The sequence below is a fragment of the Macaca nemestrina genome, chromosome 5 (assembly GCF_043159975.1).
Source record: "Macaca nemestrina isolate mMacNem1 chromosome 5, mMacNem.hap1, whole genome shotgun sequence".
NCBI lineage: Eukaryota > Metazoa > Chordata > Mammalia > Primates > Cercopithecidae > Macaca > Macaca nemestrina.
The window spans coordinates 43,415,621-43,431,708 of record NC_092129.1 but is presented as its reverse complement, the minus strand read 5'-3'; the positions used below and the strand labels follow the sequence as shown (position 1 = coordinate 43,431,708).

General features: G+C 40.8%; 1 protein-coding gene across 2 annotated transcripts in view; it reads left to right on the top strand.

The window, feature by feature from the left end:
• The window catches only part of LOC105465711 (NHS like 1), a 273,877-nt gene that overhangs the window by 19,135 nt on the left and 238,654 nt on the right, over positions 1-16,088 (top strand). The gene's annotated exons all lie outside the window — the stretch shown is intronic.

Genomic DNA, 16,088 nt, shown 5'->3' with positions numbered 1-16,088 from the left:
ATTACTGGGTATACAGCCAAAGGAATATAAATCATTCTGTTATAAAGCTACATGCACGCATATGTTCACTGCAGCACTGTTCACAATAGCAAAGACATGGATTCAACCCAGATGCCCATCAGTGATAGACTGGATAAAGAAAATGTGGCATGTATACACCATGGAATACTATACAGCCATAAAAAGGAACAAGATCATGTCCTTTGCAGGGACATGGATGAAGCTGGAAGCCATCATCCTCAGCAAACCAGTGCAGGAGTAGAGAACCAAATGCTGCATGTTCTCACTTATAAGTGGAAGCTGAACAATGGGAATACATGGACACAGGGAGGGGAACAACACTTACTGAGGCCTGTGAGGGGAGGGCGGGGTAGGGGAGAGCCTTAGGAAAAACAGCTAATGCATGCTGGGCTTAAGACCTAGGTAATGGGTTGTTAGGTGCAGCATACCACCATGGCACATGCTTACCTACGTAACAAACCTGCACATCCTGCACATGTACCCTGGGACTTAAAAGAAAAAACACAGTAAAATAATAAACCAAATTACATCCTTTAAAATTTTAAAAAAAATTATATCAACAGATGCAGAAAGAGCATTCAATACAATTCAACATCTTTTTCTTATAAAAACTCTTAGTAAATTAAAAGGAGAATTTTTACCTAATAAAGGATATATTTTAAAAGTTGAAAAAAAATTTTGTTGTGTTTTTTACTTAGCTCTATTGCTGGAAATGATTATCTTCATGTATATGTAGTTTTATCCTTACTTTGAATACCATACCTTAGTCTATAGCTTTGTATCTATAATCCCGTTTACTGATAAAATACAAGAAAACATTCAACTTCATGAGGGAATGCATTTACCTTTAATTTCTGTTTAAAGATTGTGGTGTGTATGTGTGTGTGTGTTTTTTTTTTTGAGACAGAGTCTCGCTCAGTCGCCCAGGCTTGAGTGCAGTGACTGCTTGATCTCCACTCACTGCAAGCTCCGCCTCCTGGGTTCACGCCATTCTCCTGCCTCAGCCTCCTGAGTAGCTGGGACTACAGGTGCCTGCCACCACGCCCGGCTGATTTTTAAAAGATTTTTTTTAGTAGAGACAGGGTTTCACCGTGTTAGCCAGGATGGCGGCGATCTCCTGACCTCGTGATCTGCCCGCCTCGGCCTCCCAAAGTGCTGGGATTATAGGCGTGAGGCACCGTGCCCGGCCATGTGTATGTGTGTTTTAACAAACAGCACGCTAACCATTAAAAGCCCTTACCACTCGCACTCTTCAGTCTTTGTAAAAGGATCTGAATGGTTTATAGAATCCTGCAAGCTTTTGGTAAAGTACATGTTTTTAAGTCATGTTAATTGTGTAAAGAAAAGACAGACTTGAGCTTGTTAAAAATTATTCCTGTCAAGTGCCATGTAGCTTCACATGTCAAACATGACTTGAAAATGTTTTCCTCAAGTGGCCATGTCTTAACAATTTATGTTCCAGAAGGAGTTTCTTGGAAAGAATTAAATAATGAGAAGTCACATTTTTCTTTCAAGTTCGATTTCCAAAGTGAAAATGAACTTCTGTTTTTTAACTTAAACTTGAAAAAAATTCAATGAGAGCCTTTAGAATTGTGCAATGATTGTGTTGTATGGAATTGGGCTTCCCTATCTCTGTTACCAGAAATGAAACTTGACTTTTTTTTTTTTTTTTTGTAGCTGTAAAAATGAACAAATAGAAGAAATAAAAAAGGCTGAATCTGGGATACTGTTCTAGTCACTTAAATCTTAGCTACGTAAATGTGTGTTTATATTAATGGGGTGGGACAAAATAAGAAGAGTCTTTTTTTTTTTTTTCCTGGTTAAATACCACCCCCTCCCCCCCGCCCACCAAATATCGCTTTGCAAATTCCTCAGACTCTCATTGAAAATATATGAATAGCTAAAAATGAATATTTAGCATGATTAGAAAATATCATACAGTTTTTACAGTGAAATTCCAATTAAGTTACTGGATTCCAAGTTACAGGAATTCCAGTTGATTATTCGTTTTTTCTTGATATTTGAGCTAATGGAGAAGAGATATAATAGAAATAATCTAGAAACATTATCTATCTATCTATCTATCTATCTATCTATCTATCTATCTATCTATCTATGAGATAGTCTTGCTCTGTCTCCCAGGCTGGAGTGCAGTGGCGCGATCTCGGCTCACTGCAGCCTCCCCCTCTTTGGTTCAAGTGATTCTTCTGCCTCAGCCTCCTGAGTAGCTGGGATTACAGGCATGTGCCACCACACCCGGCTAATTTTTGTGTTTTTTTAGTAGAGATGGGGTTTCACCATGTTGGCCAGGCTGGTCTCAAACTCGTGAACTCAAGCAGTCTTCCTGCCTGGGCCTCCCAAAGTGCTGGGATTACAGGTATTATATTGTGCCCAACCCTCTGATATCTTCTAAGAAGCATTAAGTTGATGCATATTTTGTGCATGTCTCTTCTCTCATTTAATGGATAGTTTTACTGGCTAAGAGGTTCTAGATTAAAAATCCCTTACCCTTTCTATTTTGAAGACATTGTTACTTTAACTTCTTTAACCTTTTAGTTTCCAGTGTTGGTATTGAGAAGCTTGAGATGTTCTGATTCCTGATCATTTGTGTGTAACTTTCTTTTCCTTGATAAACGCTTATGTGATCAGTTTTTTAATCCCAGTGTTTGGAAATTTCACAGTAATGTCCCTTGAGATGTGTGTGTTTTAATTAATACTTGTTGGGTACTTGATGAGTTCTTTGAATCTAGAAGCTCGTTTCCTTTAGTGCTGAAAATTTTTTAAATTTAATTCTTAATTTCTAATTATTTTTCTTTCTTTGTATTTTCAAATGTTAGATCTGCTGGATTGATCCTTAAACTTTCTTTTCTTTATGCTTTTCCGTCTCATTGTCTTTTAGTTTTACTTTCTGGGCCATTTCTTTTCTTTCTTTTTTTTTAAATTTGGTTTTTGTCTATATAGCAAAGGCATTGATATTTATTTTTATTTATTTATTTTTTTGAGCCTTGCTCTGTCACCCAGGCTGGAGTGTGGTGGTGCAATCTCGGCTCGCTGCAACCTCCACCTCCTGGGTTCAAGCAGTTCTCCTCTGCCTCAGCCTCCCAAGTAGCTGGGATTACAGGTGCAAGTCATCATGCCCGGCTAATTTTTGTATTTTTAGTAGGGGTTTCACCATGTTGACCAGGCTGGTCTTGAACTCCTGACCTCAAGTGATCTGCCCACCTCAGCCTCCCAAAGTGCTGGGATTACAGGCATGAGCCACCACGCCCAGCCTATTTTTATTTTTATTTTTTTAGAGACAGAATCTTGCTTTGTCACTCAGGCTGGAGTGTAGTGGCGTGTTCATAGCACACTGCAGCCTCAAACTCCTGGCCTCAAGTGATGCTCCTGCCTCAGCCTCCCTAGAGTATCTGGGACTCCAGACATGCACCACCATGCCTGGCTAATTTTTAAAACATTTTTTGTAGAGGTAGGAGTCTCACTATGTTGCTCATCTTGAACTCCTGGCCTCAGCAATCCTCCCTCCTCAGCCTCCCAGGGTGCTGGGATTACAGGCATTGAACCACTGTGCTTGGCCTATCTTGTCCATTTCTTACTCTTTCTTTTCCAGTCCTTCTACTGAGCTTTTCATTTCTGCTATCAGGTTTTTCATTTGCGGGAGCTTGTTTGTTGTTGTTGTTCTAGGTATTCTTTTATATAACATCCTGCTTTTAGTTTATTGATATACTGTCTCTTATCTCTGAGACTATTGAGTTTTTAAAGTTTTTTTTTTTTTTTTTTTTTTTAACCTTCTATGGTGTTTGCTGCAAGTTGTTTTTTTTCTGTTTGGATCTCTTTTCCATTTGAATGATTTAAAGGTGTGTCTAGTAGTCTCTGGCTGTCTCTATTCATGTAAGAGGGTGGGGGACTCAAAGGCTGCTTGGAAGGTCTGAGTGTTTGAAGGGGGCTTGTTGGCTGGGTGGGAGTGTTGTGGGGAAGGGGACCTGTCAATAACTATTGATTGATTGATTGATTTTATTTTTATTTTATTTTTTGAGATGGAGTCTTGCTCTGTCACCCAGGCTGGAGTGCAGTGGCACATGCTACCATTTCAGCGCACTGCAACCTCCGCCTCCTGGGTTCAAGCAATTCTCCTGCCTCAGCCTCCCAAGTAGCTGGGATTACAGGCACATGCTACCATGCCCGGCTAAATTTTGTATTTTTAGTAGAGACAGGGTTTGACCATATCAGCCAGGCTGGTCTCGAACTCCTGACCTCAGGTGATCCACCCAACTTGGCCTCCCGAAGCGCTGGGATTACAGGTGTGAGCCACCGCGCCTGGCCTGTCAGTAACTTTATTTAGGTCATCGTAGGCTGCTCAGTTTTTCCAAAGAAGACCCCTCTACTCTCTTAGCTGGCTGGTAAGGCCCAGCTGTCAGCTTTCCAGGAGCTGTGTAGAAAGAAGCCTGGGTCTCAGCATTCAGAATACATCTTTTTACTTAATTCCTCTATGTTTGGTAGGTTCTCAACTGTGCTTTGTATTCTCAGAGCAGAAACCTGTTTTAGGCTGGGCGCGGTGGCTCAAACCTGTAATCCCAGCACTTTGGGAGGCCGAGACCGGTGGATCACGAGGTCAGGTGATCGAGACCATCCTGGCTAACACGGTGAAACCCTGTCTCTACTAAAAAATACAAAAAAACTAGCCGGGAGAGGTGGCGGGGGCGCCTGTAGCCCCAGCTACTCGGGAGGCTGAGGCAGGAGAATGGCGTAAACCCGGGAGGCGGAGCTTGCAGTGAGCTGAGATCGCGCAATTGCACTCCAGCCTGGGCCACAGAGCGGGACTCCGTCTCAAAAAAAAAAAAAAAAAAAAAAAAAAAAAAAAAAAAAGCAAGAAACCTGTTTTAACCCTTTCTGAGAATTAATATCCAGTTTCCTGCCAGGATGGGAAGGGTGGCCACTGGTGGCTAGGAATGTGGTCAGGAGATGTAGGGTTCAAACTGCTTAACAATTTTCAACCAATTCTTATTTTAGCTGTTCCTTCTTCCCCAAGAAAATCAATTCACCTCTCCTTCCAGAAGTCCTTGTTACCGCCAATACCTGCACTTGTGGGAAGTTGGCAGTATAAATGGCATAGGTTCTTAGCTTTCCTCCCGAGTTGGTTTAGGATTGTCTTCATCAAGTCACCAGTCTGTTATGGCTCAACCTTTTGTTCTCCACTTTCCAAAAATTTTCTTGTCACCTCTTCCCCCATTCCCTTCATCTTCTTAAAACAATCTCTTTGCTGCGGTTTCAGTGGGGCTTTGAGAGGGGTCTAGATTTGACATCTGTGTTCATTTCGCCCCCTTTGCTAGAACTCCAGGACACTTTTATGTGTGTGTTTTCCTGTCTTCTCAAGCAGAATACCTTTCCCCCTGCTTTCCTCGCCTACCCTGTTCTGTGAAGGATGCCACCATGCTGTTAGCCAACAGACCAGAACTTAAGGGTCAGCTTAAGTGTGGAATGTTTTACTCTGAGATGGTGACTTCATTTGCTAAGTAAATGCAATTGGTCATGAGGCCAATTTCCCTTGCTTCCTCCATCGTGATCCAACCAATGAAAAATTCTTCCTGTTTTTAGGGCTGGGTGCGGCGGCTCACGCCTGTAATACCAGCACTTTGGGAGGCTGAGGTGGGCGGATCACGAGGTCAGGAGATTGAGACCATTCTGACCAACATGGTGAAACCCTGTCTCTACTAAAAATACAAAAATTAGCTGGGTGTGGTGACACATGCCTGTAGTGACAGCTACGCAGGAGACTGAGGCAGGAGAATGGCTTGAACCCGGGAGGCGGAGGTTGCAGTGAGCTGAGATTGTGCCACTGCACTCCAGCCTGGCTACAGAGCAAGACACTGTCTCAAAAAAAAGAAAAAAAATCTTGTTTTTAAATTTTTTTTCTTTCCTTTTAAAAAAGTTTATTTCATTTCTAATTGACAGATAATAATTGCTTATGTTTATGGGGTGCAACGTGATGTTTTGATACATGTATATATGGTGAAATGATGAAATCAGGCTAGTTAGCAAAACAATTTCTTTTCTTTTCTTTTCTTTTCTTTTTTTGAGATGGAGTTTTGCTCTTGTTGGCCAGGTTGGAGTGCAATGGCACGATCTCGGCTCACTGCAACCTCCGCCTCCCAGGTTCAAGCGATTCTCCTGCCTTAGCCTCCCTAGTAGCTGGGATTACAGGCATGAGCCACCATGCTTGGCTAATTTTGTATTTTTAGTAGAGACACGGGGTATTTTGTATTTTCAGTAGAGACCTCAGGTGATCAACCCACCTCGGCCTCCCAAAGTGCTGGGATTACAGATGTGAGCCACTGTGCCCAGCCACAATTTATTTTCTAACAAGATCTCTCACTCTGTCTCCAGGTCCCCGTGTTCCTGGAGGGGCTGCCCGTGCTGGTTTAACCTGTGGGGTGTATGTCCACTAAAATGAATTCCTTCTGAGTGGTCCTAAGTATACCACACAGTCAAAAACAAAAATGTTAGAATATTTTTTTCTGATTTCAAAGAAAGTTAGATATTAACTGTTAAAATTGTAGAACTGTATAAAATTATAGAGCTATGAAGAAAGTAATGAACTTTTTTCATAGCCCTAACCCTCAGATGTAATCGCTGTTAGTGGTTGGTACATAACAGAAGCATTTGAAAATCAAGAATATTTTCTAATTATCAGCACTTCATTTGATATTTCCCTGTTTACATTAATGTTAGTGAGAAAATGGAAAGGACATGAAAGAAGAGAAGATAACGAGCAAAATATACATTCCTTGAGCGGCAATTAAAGAGTCTGAAATTCTTTTTGTTAGCTGTTTTGCATTTTGATTTACTTGGAATTTGGTGAGTGAATGAAATTCTAGAACTGAAAACATTGTGGTTGAACAAACATTAACATTCTTTCCTTCTTTTCTTTCCCTCTTTAGAATAATGTCTCAAGTATATGCATTTCTAGTCAGTCTTTTCTAGAGAAATTATGTTATGCTGAGTGATGGTTATGCTATCCTCCCTAATTTTTTATATACAGCTCAACAGCAAGCAGTTTCACTGACAGGATTTTTGCATTGTCTCAGATTATGGTATAATATATAAAAATCCAAGATTTTGGTGTAGACCAGAAAGCAGTTCTTAGTGTTGAAATTTTCTGTGACTTCAGGTTATCTTTTAAGAATTTTAAAAATTTACTTTGGTTTTTCTTGTTATGCTTGTTCTATTAATTAAAGTTAGAAATGGGACTCCTCTTGCCTCTTTCTACATTTAGAGCTGCAGCTGGGGTTGCAAATGTAGTTCTTTGCTTTTGCTAAGGAATTGCCATATTTTAGACATATTGACAGCAGGTGGTATTGAGGGCCCCAAATTATCTGGTGGAACACAGCTCTGGAACGCTAATGGTTGCAAGTGGAAAGATGTAATCAGACATTGCAAAAAACTGACAAAAATTCTATACATGTCAGTGAAAACATTCTTTTCATAATAGTCACTTGAGAGAGTATGTGTTTAATTCAGTATAGTTGGTGTTGCTAAAAACATTGTTGGATTTTTAAAAAATCGAATCTGCAATCCGTGAATACATTTATATTTTTAGTTTGTACTCTTATTAGTGGTATGATTAAATTCCCATGGAAAAGATTTCAGCATTACAGAATTTACACCCTGCACGCCTCTCTTCAGAGCAAGTCATCGTCAACATTTGACTGTCCATCCCCACATTCTGTGTTATTGTTCCCCTCCTGTGTATTGTGTCAATATACATATATACATTCCTTTCTTTAAAAAAACGACTGGGATCACATTATATATAAATTGTGACTTGAGTGTTTTTTCTTTTAACAATATATCTCACAGTTTTCCATGTCTGTTCATACAGATTTGTCACGTCTTTTTTTTTTTTTGAGATGGAGTCTTGCTCTGTCTCCAGGCTGGAGTGCAGTGATGCAATCTCGGCTCACTGCAAGCTCCACCTCCCAAGTTCACTTCTGCCTCAGGCTCCCGAGTAGCTGAGACTACAGACACCCGCCATGACGCCTGGCTAATTTTTTGTATTTTTAGTAAAGATGGGGTTTCACCATGTTAGCCAGGATGGTCTCGATCTTTGACCTCATGATCTGCCCGCCTCGGCCTCGCAAAGTGCTGGGATTACAGGCGTGAGCCACCGCACCTGGCTTTTTTTTTTTTTTTTTTTTGTTTTTGAGATGGAGTTTCGCTCTTATTGTCTAGGCTGGAGTACAATGGCACGATCTCGGTTCACTGCAACCTCCACCTCCGGGGTTCAAGTGATTTTCCTGCCTCAGCCTCCCAAGTAGCTGGGATTACAGGCATGCACCACCACACCTGGCTAATTTTATATTTTTAGTAGAGACAGGGTTTCTCCATGTTGGTCAGGCTGGTCTCAAACTCTCAACCTCAGGTGATAGGCCCGCCTGGGCCTCCCAAAGTGGTGGGATTACAGGTGTGAGCCACTGCGCCTGTCCAGTTCTTTCTTTACTGTGTGTGTTCTTATGGATTGAGCACCTCAAGAGCTAGCATTGTCTTATGGATAATTTTATTCTCGGTAGACACAGTGTATGACTGAATAGTGGGGTTAACTACAGAGAGAGCCTGGGGCTTAAACTGGGGAGAAACTTAACCATTAGGGAGTAAAGCTTGTAGTTAAATCAGTGGGAAAATAAAGGGTTTTTTTTGTTGTTTTTTTTTTAATTTTAATTAGAGGGGTGATAGGATGATAGCTCTAATTAGAAAGATTAAGTGGTAGTAATATCTAGGATGCAATAGAAAACTGAGACAGAAGTTAAATCATGATATGGTGAAAGTGGTCTGGCTTATGTTTGTGTAGTAATAATGGAAAAAAGGGAATTAGTATTAATAATTTGGAATAGAATTTACCACAGTTGACAAGCTGTTGTGTTCAACATTCATTCATTCATTCATCCATCCATCCAGTCAACTTGCCGAGCAGCACTGTGAGTCAGGCAGTGTGATGGGCATTGCTGGTAAAGTGCAAAGGACAGGCTGAATCAAAGGTGCTGAGCAGGCCTGGAGAGTAGGTGGCCTCTGTGAAGATGAGGCTGACCATAGAAGTTGTAAAGTCGGGAAGAAGGAACTGGTTTTGCCCGACAATTTTGTTAGCTTTTAGACTCACAGATGTTAAGCTTCCAGGGGATATTCAGCAGGATGTTGGCAGTATGAATATTTTGAAACAGATTTTGAGTTTAGTCTGTGTGGTTGAAGATGATTGAGCCACAGAAGTGAAAAATGGCAAAGAATTGGAATCAGAGTTATTGGAAAGGTAAGTTGATCTGTGTTATGACATAGCATATAAGCCAAGTGTTACTAGAAATAGAAATAAAAACTGAGAAATTAATGCTGAATTTGGGTGAAAGAAGGGAAGATGGAAAATAGACAAAATAACTCCTAATTTTATTGCATCTGTTTCTTACTTCACTTTTCTGACTTGGCTTAGGTGATGGTTAATATGATGTGTCTGCTTGCTAGGCTATAGCGCCCAGATGTTTGGTCAAACATCAGATTAGATGTTGCCTTGAAGCAAGTTTTTTTTTCCGGTTGTGATTAACATTTAAATCAGTAGACTTTGAGTAAAGCTGGGTGGGCCTCATCCAATCAATTGACTGTCTTAAGATAAAAAGCTAACTTTCCCCACACCCTGACCCCAGGGAGAAATTCTGTCTCCAGACTGCCTTCTGACTGGAGTGACAACATCAACTCTTTCCTGGGGCTCCAGCCTGCTGGCCTGCTTTGCAGATTTCAGATTAGCCAGCTCCTACGATTGCATGAGCCAATTTTAAAAATAAATCTTTTTTTTTCCAGGCTGATCAGTAGATAAAGGTAGAGCTATAGATTGATCTATATGTTTGCCTATATCTATCTGTTAATTTGTGTCATATTGGTTCTGTTTCCCCGGAAGACCTTGACTAATACAGATTTTCACATAGCTAGAGTCAAAGTTGTGTTTTCTATTTATTGAGCTTGTTCTTTAGCATTTAGCTCCATCCCTGGTTCTTTGAATCCTTTGACAGACAATTCCTCTCTCCAGGCAGTTATCTGATTTTCCTTTTGCTCAGTAAGTGCTCTGTGTGTACCTTTCTTATGCCATTGTATTATTGTAATTCTTGGCATATGTGCTTTTTCCCTAAAGCTAATCTGTGAACTTCTTGCAGACTAGGAGCTGCTCCTACTAGCTTGTGTAGCTTGGGTACCCAGCCTACTTGGCATGTAAGAATTTGTCACAGTGTGTCTATTGAGTGAAAGATTAGCTCTGATCTGACTCTTAAGTATGATTCTAGGAAAGAAATTAAAAGGAGAAACATTAAAATATAAAGTAAATGTGACTAAAAAGCCAGGAGAGGTTGGCAAGCACACGGTGAATATCTTCTGGATCTTCCCCGGGAATGTAGGTGTGAAATGTATTGTGGTGATCTCTGGAACACCACAGTGACCATTATCTAATCCGCATTTGTTTTTCAAATTGTCAATCTTTATCCAGACTTGACTTTGCCCAGTGATGGCTAGATAAAGTCAGACTTTAAAATATTTCAGAGACATTTTCAGGAAAACACAGAAGTATCAAGAAGGACAAATAAATGCTTGTAACCTCATTGCTGATGGTTACTTATGAAAATTTTTTGTGTAGATTTTCCTAGAATTCTTTTTTTCTTTGAGACGGAGTCTTGCTCTGTCACCCAGGCTGGAGTGCAGTGGTGCAATCTCGGCTCACTGCAACCTCCGCCTCCCAGATTCAAGCAATTCTCCTGCCTTGGCCTCCTGAGTAGCTGGAACTGCAGGCACGCACCACCACGCCTGGCTAATTTTTGTATTTTTTAGTAGAGATGGGGTTTCACCATGTTGACCAGGCTGGTCTCGAACTTCTGATCTCAGGTGATCCACTCGCCTCAGCCTTCCACAGTGCTGAGATTGCAGGCGTGAGTCACCATGCCTGGCCTAGAATTTTTTTTTTTTTTAAACGGAGTTTTGCTCTTGTTGCCCAGGCTGGAGTGCAGTGGCGTGATCTCGGTTCACCACAACCTCTGCCTCCCAGGTTGGAGCGATTCTCCTGCCTCAGCCTCCCACATAGCTGGGATTACAGGCATGCGCCACCAGGCCTGGTTGTATTTTTAGTAGAGATGGTGTTTCTCCATGTTGATCAGGCTGGTCTCGAACTCCCGATCTCAGGTGATCTGCCTGCCTCGGCCTCCCAAAGTGCTGGGATTACAGGTGTGAGCCACCATACCTGGCCTAGAATTTTTAACATACACAGACATATACAGTGATAGCATACCATATATGCTGTTTTGTTACTTGCTTTTTTCAAGTAAATGTCGTAACATCTTTTGCTGTTATTAACTATACATTATTTTTAATACCTGCATCGTGTTCCACTGCAGGGAAATACATATTATTTGACAAATATCTGATTATTAGACATTTAATATTTCTTTTTTTTTTTTTTTTTGCTATGAGTTTGGTGAACATATTTGCACATGTAGCTTTGTGTACTTGGCTATTATTTCCTGAAAATAGATTGTTAAAAGTAGAGTTCCTGGGTCACAGGTAACCATTTTTTTTTAAAGAGGATTTTTGCTATTTGTTACGTAAGTGGCCTCCAGAAATGTTTTACCAATATACATCAATTCCAGTAGTGTATGAGAGTTGAAGTGTGTTCTTATAACAGGTATAGGTACATGACTGATTTTTTTTTTCTTCTGAGACAGGTTTTTTCCCCTAAGTCTTGAATATTCTGTGTCAGATCTTGTTCAACCTGTCAAGCCTATTCGTGAATTTACCGGGATAAATTAATAGTCATCATATATCCGTGCATGTTTGAACAAAATACTCAAGCATCCAAAATATGAGTAGCCAGTCTTGCAGCATTTGTGAATGACTCACTTGTTTGTTTGAAATGGAAAACATAGGAGGAGGCAAGTTAAATGGCTATGAATCTTCTTTAAAGGAGCCATAATACGGTATGCAAGACCAAAGGACTAGCCCCAGTCCCAGCCTTTGGGGGATATAGTATGGTACATTCAATCCTGTTATATTTATTGCCATACAATTGCAAACTAAACCAAATAATACAACTATCAAAAATAATGGCTTCCCAAGGACCAGGATCCTAACCTTTTAGTTTGTACCTTAATGTGCCTCTGAGAAGAAATGTTAAAAGAGTAATATTATATAGGTTCATTGGATTTTTCTCATGGATTATGGTTAAACTATACTTGTAATATTATTTAATAATAATCCAGGAATCTTTTAGATCAGAAAGGAATCTGTGAAAGCTATGGTGCTTATTCTTTTTTGTTTGTTTGTTTGTTTATAAAGATAACTAGGGCAAAGGATTATTCTAAGATTTTTTTTTTCTGAAAAAAAGCTTATTCTAGAATTTGTTTCTAACTGAAGTTATTATTGCTATAATTATTTTTTAGAGATGGGTCTCCATTTGTTGTCCAGGCTGTAGTGCAGTGGTGCAATCATATCACTGCAGCCTCAAACTTCTGGGTTCAAGTGATCCTTCTACCTCAGCCTCTCAAGTAGCTGAGGCTACAGGTGTGTGCCACCACTTCTGGCTAATTATTTTCTAATTTTTTGTAGAGACAGAGTCTTGCTTTGTTACCCAAGCTGGTCTCGAATTATTGGACTCAATCAAGCAGTCTTGCCACCTTACCCTCTCAAAGTGCTGGGATAACAGGCATGAGCCACCTGCCTGTCCCAAGCTGAAATTACTGAAGAATCTTTTTCCTACTTAGATTTACTTCATTCTCTATTTAATGAAGACATGCTTTAACATAATTAGTTGTGGTGTTTCTTTCTTCCTTTATTTTTTTATTTGAGACAAGGTCTCACTCTGTCGCTTAGTCTGGAGGGCAGTGGCACAATCATGGCTCACTGTAGCCTCGACTTCCTGGGCTCAAGTGATCCTCTCACCTCAGCCTCCTGAGTACCTGGGACTACGTGTGTGGGCCACCATGCCCAGCTTATCTTTTTTTTTTTTTTTTTTGAGATGGAAGCTTGCACTGTCGCATGGGCTAGAGTGGAATGGCATGATCTCGGCTCACTGCAACCTCCACCTCCTGGGTTCAAGTGATTCTCTTGCCTCAGCCTCCCGAGTAGCTGGAATCACAGGCACCCACCACCTTACTTGGCTAATTTTTTAAAAGTTGAACTTCTACAGAGAGTACAATGGTGTTACCAGGGACTGGAGTGGGAGGTGGGAGAAATAGGAGATGTTAGTCAAAGGGTATACAGTTTCAATTCTGCAGGAGGAATACATTCTGGGGGATCTAACATACAGCCTGGTAACTATACATGATAATGTGTGAAGTTTGTTAAGAGAATATATCTGAAGTATTTCCACCACACACATACACAAAAAAAGTAACTATGGGAGGTGTTGGATATGTTAATTAGCTTGATTGTGGTAATCATCTCAGAATGTATATCAAATCGTGTATGAATCTTCTTTAAAGAAGCCATAATATGGTATGTAAGACCAAAGGACTAGCCCCAGTCCCAGCTGGGACTACAGGTGTGCACCACCACGCCCAGCTAATTTTTGTATTTTTAGTAGAGATGGGATTTCACCATGTTGACCAGGCTGGTCTCAAACTCCTGACCTCATGGTCCACCAGCCTCGGCCTCCCAAAGTGCTGGGATTACAGGCGTGAGCCACTGTGCCCGGCCAATTTTTGTATTTTTTTTGTAGAGACAGGGTTTCACCATGTTGCCTAGACTGGTCTCAAACCCCTGGGCTCAAGTAATCCACCTGCCTGGGCCTCCCAAAATGCTGGGATTATAAGTGTGAGCCACCACGCCCAGCCTGGTGGTGGTATTTCTTTTTTCTTTTTTTTGAAATGGAGTCTTGCTCCATTGTCCTGGCTGGAGTGCAGTGGCGCGATCTTGGCTCACTGCAAGCTCCGCCTCCCAGGTTCACACCATTCTTCTGCCTCAGCCATGGTGGTGGTATTTCTTCTTTCTCTTTACTGCTGTTAAATTAAGGAGGTATAGGGGATGGAATAAATATTGCTTTCTGTGTCTTTGGTCGAGGTCTATATTTTTCTCTCCCAGATTTCAAGGGAGGAGTACTTTTACTATATGAATGGTTCTGTTTAATCAAGTCTGAGTTTGATTCCTTAAGTATTCAAGTAGAAGTACTGAGACACATGTCAACCTTAGATTCGAGTTATAGATCACTGACGCCTTAGATGTTCCAATGCAGCTCAATTAAGTAGAGGAAGTATACAAGATGAATAAAGGATTTAAAAGCACAGAGCTGATACTGGGTATGCTACTGCAGAAAAGGAACTATGTAGGTGTATTTCCTCCTGCTAGCTAGAGTTAAAACTGCTAGGCTAAGCCACTGGAGCTCATGAGTCTTCAGAGATGCAGTGTTTTGAATCAGCCACGGAGTAAGAGGAATGTGAGATGTTTTGAAGAAAGGACATCATGCAGGTGTTTTAGAAAAGATGTTGTAGGAATGGCTCACGCCTGTAATCCCAGTATGTTGCGAGGCCAAGGCAGATAGATCATTTGAGGTCAGGAGTTTGAGACCAGCCTGGCCAACATGGTGAAACCCCATCTCTACCAAAAAATACAAAAATTAGTCAGTCGTGGTGGTGCATGCCTGTAATCCCAATTACTCAGGAGACTGAAGTGAGATTTGCTTGAACCCGGGAGGCAGAGGTTGCAGTGAGCTGAGATTGCTTTACTGTACTCCAGCCTGGATGACAGAACGAGACTCCATCTAAAAAAAAAAAAAAAAAAAAAAAGATGTGGTAGGAAAAATAACTCTTAATTAGCTCATTATGTTAGTTGCTAGACTTAGATTATATTCAATTAGTGTAATAAGCAAAACGTCAGGAAGTATTTTTACCACTGGGTATTTTTATAATTCCTGTGCTCTTCCATCCCCAAAGAGTCAATTATTAGGTGTTAGAGCATCATTCTTTTAACCCCAGATGCGTAACTTGGCAGGCGGTGCCCAGTGTTTTCTTGGCTGTTCTTTGGTTGTGGAGAAATATTAATTCTCCTTCACAGCTGACACTCAGAAATATCTTAAAATTTAAAATATGTTCAGTAGTAGCCAAGAGGAGTGTGAGGGTGATTTTTACAAACATTAAGAATTACAGTCTAGGCTGGGTGCCATGGCTCACACCTGTAATCCCAGCGCTTTGGGGAGGCTGAGGCGGGCGGATCACCTGAGGTCAGGAGCTCGAGACCAGCCTGGCCAACATGGTGAAACCCCGTCTTTACTAAAAATACAAAAATTAGCCGGATATGGTGGTAGGTGCCTGTAATTCCAGCGACTCAGGAGGCTGAGGCAAGGAGAATCACTTGAACCCGGGACATGGAGATTGTAGTGAGCCAAGATTGTGCCACTACACTCCAGCCTGGGTGACAGAGCAAGACTCTGTCTCAAAAAAAGAAAAAAAAAAAAAAGAATTATAGTCCACATCTCAGGCATGTTATGCATAGTAACTTCCTTATTCCCTTGCCCTTTGTCAGTGTATGTCAGTGTTTGGTTGGTGTCCAGCCCTGTCTTGGTGTGAGTACAGGTCACTTTACCAGGCTGTAGACATAATAGGTATGGGGGAAACAGGGGTACAACTATAAATGTAAAAGAAACAAAACGTAAGAAAAGTCCTTCTTCTTCCTACTAGCTCCAAGAAATTCCTTTGGTCATCAGGGTGGATTTTGTTAAGTTATTTACAAATCCTTTAATCTCAATTTAAAATTAGAAGAATTTGGATGGTCTCATTTATGGACCCAGCAATCCCACTACTGGTTATATATCCAAAGGAAATGAAGAAAATCACCACATCAAAGAGATACCTGCACTCCCATGTTCATTACAGCATTATTTGCAATACCAAGGTATGGGAGCAACCTGTGTCTTTCAGTGGATGCATGAATAAAGAAAATGTGGTGTTTATTTACAATGGAATATTATCCAGCCTCAAAAATAAGGAAAGCCAACTATTTGCTACAGTATGGATGAGGCTAGAGAGGATGTTATGCAAAGTGAAGTCAGCTAGACATAGAGT